Genomic DNA, 13,161 nt, shown 5'->3' with positions numbered 1-13,161 from the left:
TCCATCGGTGGAAGCTGTGAGAGCGCTGAAGGCACTCTTTTCCCCTGAGGAATCTACAGTACTCTGCAAGTTATTGAGTGAGAGGTGGAGGTGGCATTCCCACCGTTGTTGTTACTGGGTGTATACACACCCACACTTGACTGTCTTTGTTCTTTGCCAGCAGTACCAGATCCGACAGTCGGGGACGGTGATCACCTGGGAATTCGGGACTTGGCGGCTGCAGTATTCACCAGGTTCTGGGGCGGCGGAAATCGTGTGGTTCCGGCTCTTCTTAGGACAGACGACTTCTATCCTCGAGCCTGCCCACACGTCACCTTTGTGTATTGACTGTTATGATATTCTGAGATTGTCTGTATGTTCGTTGTGCACATTCACAACATTAAATTGTTATATTTTGGCTCATCTATTGACCATTCATTTGTGCCCCCTGTTGTGGGTCCGTGTCACTACACTTTCCCAACAGCGTTGTTCTGACTTGCGCTAAAACCACTTAATTTCTACGTCAAGCACAGCATGCAAAAAAAAAAATAAATAATTAAACATGTTTAATTTTTGGTGTCCGATTCACTTTGACCTTTGTGTCCCTTGCGCTGTTGTGGCGTTGAGCTACATCATCTCGGCACTGGGTTGCTTCCACGTGGCATCGTCATGACGCCGCACGACGCAAGTCGAAGCAGGTCCAGTGTGAAAGGGGCTTACCAAAACGCATGCCCTGCCACGGCAAAAGTTGAACTACTTCCCATGCTAAGACAACTGACTGTCACCAAAAGTTTGTACTCCTGGAGTGAGTGAGCCTTCTCCGCCGTCTCAGAGAGGCTTTTGAGAATTTGCTATGTCAGCAGGCATCAGCCACTTCACGTCATAGTGTGAATGGACCCTAAATAAAGCCAAAGGTTCCCAAATGAAGCCCAAATTATGCAAAAACAATGACCCACTGAAAATCGTACATAGTAGATAATCACAATAACTACCTTGTAATTCTTGTTTTTAAATAACTTCATATGCCAACAAAAGCAGACTTAAACACACACATTGCTTGGTACAATGAAATATGTGCAGTGCAAAACTGATTTGGAACATTTTTAGTTAAGATGTTAATATCTGCGACAGAGTACTACTTTGTAGTTTCATCTGGCAAGAAATCCTTGTCACTTCAATTTTGGAGAGTTATTTATTAATTTAGGTTAAAAAAAAACACATCACTTTGAGGATATTCTCCATCCTTTATAGCTTCATCAGACAAATAGAGAAAAATATATTTTCATTGAGTTGTTATAATTCATGTAGTTTTCATAGTTTAACAGTTAAAATGCTTTTTCCTAACAGCAACATCTGGCAACATCCTCACGTATATTTAAGAGCCAAAGAAGCTCATAAAGCATCCTGGAGTGAGTATTTATTTATTTATTTATTTGTGCCAAGACGTTTTTGCATTCACTAATGTCTGCTTGTTGTTATTATTTATTTATTTTATTTATTTATTTTTAAGTGAGATTATTAAACCAACCTAATGGACTGATTTCCATAAAACTTTGTGAAATGACAAAACCTGCCTTAGAATAAAAGCAGTTTTTGCTGCTCTTCCTAAAAGTTTTACACTTTACCACCAGGCCTCTACTGGTGGTTGGCTCTCACTGTATTGTATCACTTCCTGTTCCGGAGCACAGCGGTGTTTTTCTGTATCTGTTAGCTGTTTAATCTGCGCAGTTAGATTGATCTAGTTATCTAGATTACGATTTGTTTCCCAGTGTAATCTTTACGTGCCTTAACTAAAGCACTCCTTCTGCTGAATCACCTCTAAATTATTTACACATTATTCACTTTGCGTGTTTTTAGGAATCCGCTAGCTTAGCGTAGCTACTAGCTCTTAGCCGATTTAGCATGGCGGCTTCTCCTGTCTCTCCCACACTTTTCTGCTCTGGGTGTGAAATGTTTAGTTATTCCTCGGCCTCCTTTAGCAGTAATGGTACTTGTAATAAGTGTAGCTTATTCGTAGCTTTGGAGGCCAGGCTGGGCGAATTGGAGGACTCGGCTCCGCACCGTGGAAAATTCTACAGCTAGCAAGGCCCCTGTAGTCGGTGCGGACCAAGGTAGCTTAGCCGCCGTTAGTTCCCCCCTGGCAGATCCCGAGCAGCCGGGAAAGCAGGCTGACTGGGTGACTGTGAGGAGGAAGCGTAGCCCTAAACAGAAGCCCCGTGTACACCGCCAACCCGTTCACATCTCTAACCGTTTTTCCCCACTCGACGACACACCCGCCGAGGATCAAACTCTGGTTATTGGCGACTCTGTTTTGAGAAATGTGAAGTTAGCGACACCAGCAACCATAGTCAATTGTCTTCCGGGGGCCAGAGCAGGCGACATTGAAGGAAATTTGAAACTGCTGGCTAAGGCTAAGCGTAAATTTGGTAAGATTGTAATTCACGTCGGCAGTAATGACACCCGGTTACGCCAATCGGAGGTCACTAAAATTAACATTAAATCGGTGTGTAACTTTGCAAAAACAATGTCGGACTCTGTAGTTTTCTCTGGACCCCTCCCCAATCGGACCGGGAGTGACATGTTTAGCCGCATGTTCTCCTTGAATTGCTGGCTGTCTGAGTGGTGTCCAAAAAATGAGGTGGGCTTCATAGATAATTGGCAAAGCTTCTGGGGAAAACCTGGTCTTGTTAGGAGAGACGGCATCCATCCCACTTTGGATGGAGCAGCTCTCATTTCTAGAAATCTGGCCAATTTTCTTAAATCCTCCAAACCGTGACTATCCAGGGTTGGGACCAGGAAGCAGAGTTGTAGTCTTACACACCTCTCTGCAGCTTCTCTCCCCCTGCCATCCCCTCATTACCCCATCCCCGTAGAGACAGTGCCTGCTCCCAGACTACCAATAACCAGCAAAAATCTATTTAAGCATAAAAATTAAAAAAGAAAAAATAATATAGCACCTTCAACTGCACCACAGACTAAAACAGTTAAATGTGGTCTATTAAACATTAGGTCTCTCTCTTCTAAGTCCCTGTTGGTAAATGATATAATAATTGATCAACATATTGATTTATTCTGCCTTACAGAAACCTGGTTACAGCAGGATGAATATGTTAGTTTAAATGAGTCAACACCCCCGAGTCACACTAACTGTCAGAATGCTCGTAGCACGGGCCGGGGTGGAGGATTAGCAGCAATCTTCCATTCCAGCTTATTAATTAATCCAAAACCCAGACAGAGCTTTAATTCATTTGAAAGCTTGACTCTTAGTCTTGTCCATCCAAATTGTTATTATCTATCGTCCACCTGGTCGTTACTGTGAGTTTCTCTGTGAATTTTCAGACCTTTTGTCTGACTTAGTGCTTAGCTCAGATAAGATAATTATAGTGGGCGATTTTAACATCCACACAGATGCTGAGAATGACAGCCTCAACACTGCATTTAATCTATTATTAGACTCTATTGGCTTTGCTCAAAAAGTAAATGAGTCCACCCACCACTTTAATCATATCTTAGATCTTGTTCTGACTTATGGTATGGAAATAGAAGACTTAACAGTATTCCCTGAAAACTCCCTTCTGTCTGATCATTTCTTAATAACATTTACATTTACTCTGATGGACTACCCAGCAGTGGGGAATAAGTTTCATTACACTAGAAGTCTTTCAGAAAGCGCTGTAACTAGGTTTAAGGATATGATTCCTTCTTTATGTTCTCTAATGCCATATACCAACACAGTGCAGAGTAGCTACCTAAACTCTGTAAGGGAGATAGAGTATCTCGTCAATAGTTTTACATCCTCATTGAAGACAACTTTGGATGCTGTAGCTCCTCTGAAAAAGAGAGCTTTAAATCAGAAGTGTCTGACTCCGTGGTATAACTCACAAACTCGTAGCTTAAAGCAGATAACCCGTAAGTTGGAGAGGAAATGGCGTCTCACTAATTTAGAAGATCTTCACTTAGCCTGGAAAAAGAGTCTGTTGCTCTATAAAAAAGCCCTCCGTAAAGCTAGGACATCTTTCTACTCATCACTAATTGAAGAAAATAAGAACAACCCCAGGTTTCTTTTCAGCACTGTAGCCAGGCTGACAAAGAGTCAGAGCTCTATTGAGCTGAGTATTCCATTAACTTTAACTAGTAATGACTTCATGACTTTCTTTGCTAACAAAATTTTAACTATTAGAGAAAAAATTACTCATAACCATCCCAAAGACGTATCGTTATCTTTGGCTGCTTTCAGTGATGCCGGTATTTGGTTAGACTCTTTCTCTCTGATTGTTCTGTCTGAGTTATTTTCATTAGTTACTTCATCCAAACCATCAACATGTTTATTAGACCCCATTCCTACCAGGCTGCTCAAGGAAGCCCTACCATTATTTAATGCTTCGATCTTAAATATGATCAATCTATCTTTGTTAGTGGCTATGTACCACAGGCTTTTAAGGTGGCAGTAATTAAACCATTACTTAAAAAGCCATCACTTGACCCAGCTATCTTAGCTAATTATAGGCCAATCTCCAACCTTCCTTTTCTCTCAAAAATTCTTGAAAGGGTAGTTGTAAAACAGCTAACTGATCATCTGCAGAGGAATGGTCTATTTGAAGAGTTTCAGTCAGGTTTTAGAATCATCATAGTACAGAAACAGCATTAGTGAAGGTTACAAATGATCTTCTTATGGCCTCGGACAGTGGACTCATCTCTGTGCTTGTTCTGTTAGACCTCAGTGCTGCTTTTGATACTGTTGACCATAAAATTTTATTACAGAGATTAGAGCATGCCATAGGTATTAAAGGCACTGCGCTGCGGTGGTTTGAATCATATTTGTCTAATAGATTACAATTTGTTCATGTAAATGGGGAATCTTCTTCACAGACTAAAGTTAATTATGGAGTTCCACAAGGTTCTGTGCTAGGACCAATTTTATTCACTTTATACATGCTTCCCTTAGGCAGTATTATTAGACGGTATTGCTTAAATTTTCATTGTTACGCAGATGATACCCAGCTTTATCTATCCATGAAGCCAGAGGACACACACCAATTAGCTAAACTGCAGGATTGTCTTACAGACATAAAGACATGGATGACCTCTAATTTCCTGCTTTTAAATTCAGATAAAACTGAAGTTATTGTACTTGGCCCCACAAATCTTAGAAACATGGTGTCTAACCAGATCCTTACTCTGGATGGCATTACCCTGACCTCTAGTAATACTGTGAGAAATCTTGGAGTCATTTTTGATCAGGATATGTCATTCAATGCGCATATTAAACAAATATGTAGGACTGCTTTTTTGCATTTGCGCAATATCTCTAAAATTAGAAAGGTCTTGTCTCAGAGTGATGCTGAAAAACTAATTCATGCATTTATTTCCTCTAGGCTGGACTATTGTAATTCATTATTATCAGGTTGTCCTAAAAGTTCCCTGAAAAGCCTTCAGTTAATTCAAAATGCTGCAGCTAGAGTACTGACAGGGACTAGAAGGAGAAAGCATATCTCACCCATATTGGCCTCTCTTCATTGGCTTCCTGTTAATTCTAGAATATAATTTAAAATTCTTCTTCTTACTTATAAGGTTTTGAATAATCAGGTCCCATCTTATCTTAGGGACCTCATACAACCCCTGGCAAAAATTATGGAATCACCAGCCTCGGAGGATGTTCATTCAGTTGTTTAATTTTGTAGAAAAAAAGCAGATCACAGACATGACACAAAACTAAAGTAATTTCAAATGGCAACTTTCTGGCTTTAAGAAACACTATAAGAAATCAGGAACAAAAATTGTGGCAGTCACTAACGGTTACTTTTTTAGACCAAGCAGAGGGAAAAAAATATGGAATCACTCAATTCTGAGGAAAAAATTATGGAATCATGAAAAACAAAGAACGCTCCAACAGTTCCTAGGGTTTGTAAGAGTAGAATGGGAGGCAGAGCCTTCAGCTTTCAGGCTCCTCTCCTGTGGAACCAGCTCCCAATTCAGATCAGGGAGACAGACACCCTCTCTACTTTTAAGATTAGGCTTAAAACTTTCCTTTTTGCTAAAGCTTATAGTTAGGGCTGGATCAGGTGACCCTGAACCATCCCTTAGTTATGCTGCTATAGACGTAGACTGCTGGGGGGTTCCCATGATGCACTGTTTCTTTCTCTTTTTGCTCTGTATGCACCACTCTGCATTTAATCATTAGTGATCGATCTCTGCTCCCCTCCACAGCATGTCTTTTTCCTGGTTCTCTCCCTCAGCCCCAACCAGTCCCAGCAGAAGACTGCCCCTCCCTGAGCCTGGTTCTGCTGGAGGTTTCTTCCTGTTAAAAGGGAGTTTTTCCTTCCCACTGTAGCCAAGTGCTTGCTCACAGGGGGTCGTTTTGACCGTTGGGGTTTTACATAATTATTGTATGGCCTTGCCTTACAATATAAAGCGCCTTGGGGCAACTGTTTGTTGTGATTTGGCGCTATATAAAAAAAATTGATTGATTGAAATTGATTGATTTATGATGTAGAAGGTTTTCAGTCACAATAAATAAATAAATTAATTAATTAAAAATTGTATCTAATAAAATTCATGCCTAGGATGATGCCAATGGCTGTTCTTGGTACTAACTCAAACTTATTTTAGAGATGGAATATCGGCAATCTTCAATAGATAAAATATAGTCTGAAGTTTAATATATATAAACTACATCATATTTAGAACCCATTAAAATTTTTTGGGAATTTTTAATTCGTGGGAACATACGAGTGTTGGGAAAGTGTAGTGACACGGACCCACAACAGGGGGCGTAAATGAACGGACAATAGAGGAAGTTAAATGTGAACACTTTACTGTTGTGAATGTTACAACCACACACAGCAGATTATAGAATAAATACAAGTCAACGAATAAAGGTGTCGTGTGGGCAGGCTCGACGATAGGAGACGTCCGTCTGGAGATGAACCGGAACCACACGATTTCCACCGCCACCGAACCCGAAGGATACTGGAGCCGCCAGGTCCCGAAGTCCCCAGGTGGCCACCGTCTCAGCGTGTCGGATCTGGTACTGCTGGCGGAGAACAAAGACAGTCAAGTGTGGGTGTGTGTACACCCCGTAACAATAACGGTGGGAATTCCACCTCCACCTCTAACACACACTCGTGCAGCGTCTGAGTACCACTTATCTGGTGGGAAGTAGAACGAAACAGTCGCGACCCACGGCGGTCCTGTGGGTAGACAGCTGCAACAAAGTAGCTCTTGAAATCAATCAATATAGTACGCAGGCAGAGAAAGTTACCTCTCAAAGAAGTACAATATTTCGGCGACGTGGTGGAGGTGTCATCCTGCTTTTATCCGGGGTGAAGTGCAGATGATCGGTGACAGCTGTCATAGTTGATGAGTGACAGCTGTCACCTCGGCTGTTCCTGTAAGGCGGCAGCGCCCCCTCGTGCCTGAAGCCCGCACTTCAGGCAGGGCGCCCTCTGGTGGTGGGCCAGCAGAACCTCCTCTTCTGGCGGCCCACACAACAATGAGGGTAGGCTGAGAAGTTCTAAGGCTCACCAAGAAGGAAAAATGCCATTTCAATTAAACTTGGCATGCATTAAGTTCAACTCTTCTGATGACTAACTGTTATTTTCTTCCAGGTTGTGAGGTAGTTTGTGGTTCATAGCCGTTTGAAAGTTCGTGGTAGAGGGAAAATGGCAAAAATGGACAAAATCTGGCGTTGCGGTGTGATTAAGTACCTGCATAAGAAGGGGTTTAAAGCCCAATGACATTCATGCAGATATGGTTGCTACATTAGGGGATGAAGCTCCCTCCATATCTACAGTGCAGAAGTGGGCAGCTGAATTTAAGAGGGGCAGAGAGAGTTCTTGAAGACGACCCAAAGGTCTGGGCGGCCTGCAACAGCCACAACCCAGAAAAACATTGACCTTGTTTATGAAATGGTGATGGACGACAGACGATCGACGACTAATGAGCTAGCAGATGCTGTGGGAATATCCCATTCTGCATGAAGAACTTGGAATGTCAAAGGTGTCAGCTCGGTGGGTGCCACGTCTTCTGACGCCTGATCAGAAACGCACCAGGCTAGTCATGTCGAAGGCAAACTTGGCGCAATTTGAAGAGGATCCAGCCAATTACCATGGAATGTTTCTTACCCAGGATGAGTGTTGGGTTCACCACTTTGAACCAGAGACAAAAAAAACAATCAATGCAGTGGAAACACCCAAGGTCACCACCTCCAAAGAAGGCCAAGGTCGTTTCGTCTGCGGGGAAGGTCATGGTTTCAGTTTCTAGAATGCCAAGGGCATTGTGTTCGTGGACTATCTTGAAAAGGGACAAACCATAAATGGACAGTACTATTCTAACCTACTGAGACAGTTACGCGAGGCTATCAAAAAGAAGCGACCAGGAAAGCTGATGAAAGGGGTGCTGTTCCATCAAGACAATGCCCCAGCTCACAAGTCAACAGTGGCCATGGCCACTATCCACGAGTGTGGATTTGAACTGGTAGATCACCCACCATACTCCCCTGACTTGGCACCTTTAGACTTTCATCTGTTCCCAAACCTGAAAAAACTTGGCTGGGAAGCACTATCGGAGCAATGATGAGGTGATGGCTGCCATTGAGGACTATTTTGACTCTCAAGATGAAAGCTTCTATGCCAAGGGAATCGAAGCACTCAAGCACCGCTGGAAGAAGTGTGTGGAGTTACAGGGAGACTATGTAGAAAAATGACCCTGAATTTGTTCAGGGTCGACAACTGCATCATAGTCAACCTTAGAACTTTACAGCCTACCTCGTACATAATTTGAGAGAAATCCACAGCGTATTTCGCCCCAGCGAACATCAAAACCTGCAGACGAATTCAAGCCGGAAGTGCGTTAGAGACACGTTATCTGGCATCTGAGAAAATAATCTCCAACGAACAGTCCCATTCCCCCACACTTTTTATGTTCAGCGGCTGAAAAATCGTTGTTTTATAGACCTAGATATCATATAATAACCATAATTGTACACCGTCAGACACAGTCACCAGGCAACTCACCTGTCCAAAAGCAGTGCTGCAAATCCTCGTGAGTTCGATCGCCAGTCTTCTGTCGCAGTTGCTCCCAACAATCTCTTTGGTTCACAATTTCACCATCATTGATCTTCTCTTTTTCTCTCGCTCCAAATGACGTCTTTCTTCGCACTTTTGTGTAGATCGCCGGTCTTCCTCGCTTTTAAACGGTGAAACCCCCCCCACATGACCTGTGACATCACCCCGATGGCGTCCTGGCTTTGAATTTTTGGCACATGCCAATAAGAATTTGCTTCAATACAGTATAATTTTAATCACGTTCGGATTATATTTTGGGATCCTTTATATTCACACTAACGACAAAATTACTTTGGTCCCCATCAAAATTCTAACAATCATCTCTATTTCAATATGCTTCCGGCACTCCAGCTTTAAACCTGACATGATGTGACTATAACAAGATTTTGGAGATGCCGTTTGGAATATATTAATTGCTTATCATGGAAATTGCTTGTGAATAAACAGCGTTTTAAAGACGTCCCTCTGTGTTATAAACGGTGCTCCATACGGTGCGTCATTTTCAGCCACTGAAAACAAGACAAGTTGTGTTTTTTTCAGCTCAGAACTTGATTGATGTGTGCAGCACGGCAAGGGCGAAAGTGCGTGTCACGCACCTCACATTACCAGGATCCTTTATTCAATTAAATTCAAAGTCTTTGACATATTTTGTTAGTTAGCCATGGAAAAACAAAGCAGATTTTACCCTTATCACTTGGTAATGTAAACGTGCATGCCTAATTAATTATACCACATCGCGAGTCCCCACGATGTAACAATCACACACATGCACATTGCCATGGCGAGGTTCAAATGATATAGCTCTAACTAAGCTGTGTCCCAGATACCAAGGTAGACACGGTGTCTACCTCAGTGGTTGGCACCCAGTGGGTGTAACCCTTTGCACACCGAGTCCGCCTTCAGATTCAGATTCAGTGTCTTCTAACTGAAAACTGGAGTTGGACAAGCTACAAATGTATTTGTACTCTATGCACTGTAGACCTTGCATTACAGTTTGTCAAGATAGGGCCCTTTGTATTAACTGCATTAATTACAGAGAGTATTTTTTGAGTTTTCTCTCTCAGATGGAAAACTGCTATATAAGCACAGTGCATTTACAACTGATAAAACAGTAGTAGAGCATCATATTCCTCTTTTCTACAGAGGTGTACATCTCCAATGATGATGCTGTTAAATCCAAAATACTGGACTCAGCCATAAACTGAATGACATTTAAATCGTTGCATTCAGTTCTGGTATTTATCCCCAGGTGGAAAACACACCTCCTGGTGGAGCAGGACACATGCAGCAGTAAATGAGGATGTAATTGAGAACACTGAGTCCCTGCCTTCAGTAGCAGCAGCTTCTGGGCAAAGTGCAGCGTTCCACGGAATTACAGGAGGTGTTAAGGAAACACCAGGAATGTGACCGAAAGACAAGTGTTTTTGTCCCTTTCTGTTGTTAAGGAACGGTGTGTTCAATCTGATGTCTAGATGGTCTTTTATAAAAAGGCGCTGGGGGGAGGTTCATACGTATGTTCATACTAAGCAAATATAGGTTGCCAGGTATCTTGAAACCATATTAAATGTTACAAAAATTACAAGTCAACACTAAAATAATCAATTTTCAGGCTTCTCAGGCTTTCTGTGTCTTTGTTTTAAAGGAAGTGTTGTTTGCTGTGTTGTCTTTCCAGTCAGAGAGGGCAACATCTCTGTGTTGCGGAAATGGTAGACAGGAGGTGTGAGCATGTTCTGAAGAGAAAGCAGTGGTCCAGATATGACGTCTGTGACATACGTCACCAAAATCGAAAACATACTGTTCCAGGGATTAATTATGGAGACTTTCCATTCATTCATCATTCATTAATTTTCTGCCACTTATCCAGGTCCAGGTTGCAGTGGCAGTAGACCAAGCAGCTATTCCCATACTTCCCTATCCTCTGTCAAGTCCTCTAACTCTTCCTGGGGGACTCCAAGGTTTTCTCAAGTCATCTCCATCTATCCATTTTTTTCTGCTTTATCCGGAGTCGGGTCGCGGGGGCAGCAGCTCAAGCAAAGCCGCCCAGACCTCCCAATCCACACACACCTCCGCCAGCTCCTCTAGGGGAATCCCGAGGCGTTCCCAAGCCTGCTGTGAGACGTAGTTCCTCCAGCATGTCCTGGGTCGTCCCCGCGGCCTCCTCCCGATGGGATGTGCCCAGAACACCTCTCCAGCGAGGTGTCCAGGGGGCATCCAAAAAAGATACGCGAGCCACCATCTCATGATCATAGGTGAGGATCGGAACGTAGATTGATCGGTAAATCAAGAGCTTTGCCTCCCTACTCAGCTCTCTCTTCACCACGACGGTCCGATACAGCAACCGCATCACTGCAGATGCTGCACCGATCCGTCTGTTGATATCACGCTCCATCTGTCCCTCTCTTGTGAACAAGACCCCGAGATACTTAAACTGCTCCACTTGAGGCAAGGACATTCCATCGACCTGAAGAGGGCAAAGCACCTTTTTCCAGTTGAGAACCATGGCCTCGAAATTGGAGGTGCTGATCTTCATCCCGGACGTTTCACACTCGACTATAAACCGCTCCAGTGCACGCTGAAGGTCCTAATTTGACAAAGCCAACAGAACCACATCGTCCACAAACAGCACAGACGAGATTCTCTGGCTCCCAAACCAGACCCCCTCTACACCTTGGCTGCGCCTAGAAATTCTGTCCATGAAGATAATGAACAGAACCGGTGACAAAGGGCAGCCCTGGCAGAGACCGACGTGCACTAGAAACAGGCTTGACTTACTACCGGCAATGCGAACCAAGCTCCTGCTGTGGTCTTACAGGGACCAGATAGCCCTTAACAAAGGACCCCAGAACCCATACTCTCAGAGCACCCCCCACAGGGCGCCTTGAGGGACATGGTTGAACGCCTTCTCCAGATCCACTAAACACATGTGGACTGGTTGGGCAAACTCCCATGAACCCTCGAGCACCTGATGGAGCGTGTAGAGCTGGTCCAGTGTGCCGTGACCAGGACGAAAACACACTGCTGCTCCTGAATCTGAGGTTCGACTATCGGTTGAATTCTCCTCTCCAGTACTTTGGAATAGACCTTACCGGGGAGGCTGAGGAGTGTGATCCCCCTGTAGTTGGAACACACCCTGCGGTCCCCCTTCTTAAACAGAGGGACCACCACCCTAGTCTGCCAATCCAGAGGCACTGTCCCCGACCACCACGCGATGTTGCAGAGACGTGTCAACCAAGAGACTTAAGGTCCTCAGGATGGATTTCATCCACCGAGGAGCTTTCTGACCACCTCGGTGACTTCGGCCTAGGTGATGGATGAGTCCGCCTCTGAGTCCCCAGTCCCTGCTTCCTCTTCGGAAGACGTGACGATGGCATTGAGGAGATTCTTGAAGTATTCCTTCCACCACCCGACAATATCCCCAGTCTTGGTCTTGTCCTTGGTCTTCCCACCGGGCCTCTTCTCAGTTGGATGTGCCTGGAGGACCTACCTAGAGAGACGACCAGGAAACATCCTCACCAGATACCCAAATCAACTCAGCTGGCTCCATTCGATGCAAAGAAGCAGCGGCTCTGTTCTGAGTTGCTCCCAGACATTTGAACCTCTCACCCTGTTTTGGAGTGCGAGCCCAGATACGCAATAGAGAATCTCATTTCAACCAGTTGAATCCACAAAGTTGTTCTGTTGGTCATTACCCAAGGTTCATGGTGAATCAAGATTTTCATCTTCTGGCTTAGCTTTTCTTCACCATGATGGCCTAGTGCACTGTAAAAATTATCAGGGTGATTCAGCTTAGAAGTTTAAGTTCAGTTGCTGCTTTTAAAATACTAGTAAACTCAACTTCAAGAAAAGCTTTTATTCAACTCAGAAAGGTAAGTTATATAAGTTGCCCGGTAGACAACTTATATAACTTAACTTCCTGTATAAAAGCTTTTCTTGAAGTTGCATTTACTTGTGTTTTCAAGGCAGCAATTGAACTTAAGTTTTTAAGTTACATCACCCTGATAATTTTTACAGTGTACAGCATCTGCAGATGCAGCCCTAATTCATCTATCAATCTCACACTCCAACTCACCCCCACTCATGAACAAGACCCTGAGATAGTTGAACTTCTTCATGTGGT

At 43.6% G+C, this 13,161-nt stretch overlaps 1 long non-coding RNA gene across 1 annotated transcript; it reads right to left on the bottom strand.

The window, feature by feature from the left end:
• Positions 1-6,775: 6,775 nt before the first annotated feature.
• LOC117513378 lies at positions 6,776-12,870 on the bottom strand. The gene is made up of 3 exons (XR_004561598.1): positions 12,787-12,870; positions 12,061-12,065; positions 6,776-6,789 (listed from the first exon to the last, which is right to left on the bottom strand). It is a non-coding gene; the product is annotated as an uncharacterized LOC117513378 (long non-coding RNA).
• Positions 12,871-13,161: the final 291 nt, after the last annotated feature.

Source organism: Thalassophryne amazonica, chromosome 7 (genome assembly GCF_902500255.1).
Source record: "Thalassophryne amazonica chromosome 7, fThaAma1.1, whole genome shotgun sequence".
Lineage (NCBI taxonomy): Eukaryota > Metazoa > Chordata > Actinopteri > Batrachoidiformes > Batrachoididae > Thalassophryne > Thalassophryne amazonica.
The sequence above is the reverse complement of the archived record's forward strand: the minus strand, read 5'-3'. Positions and strand labels throughout refer to the sequence as shown.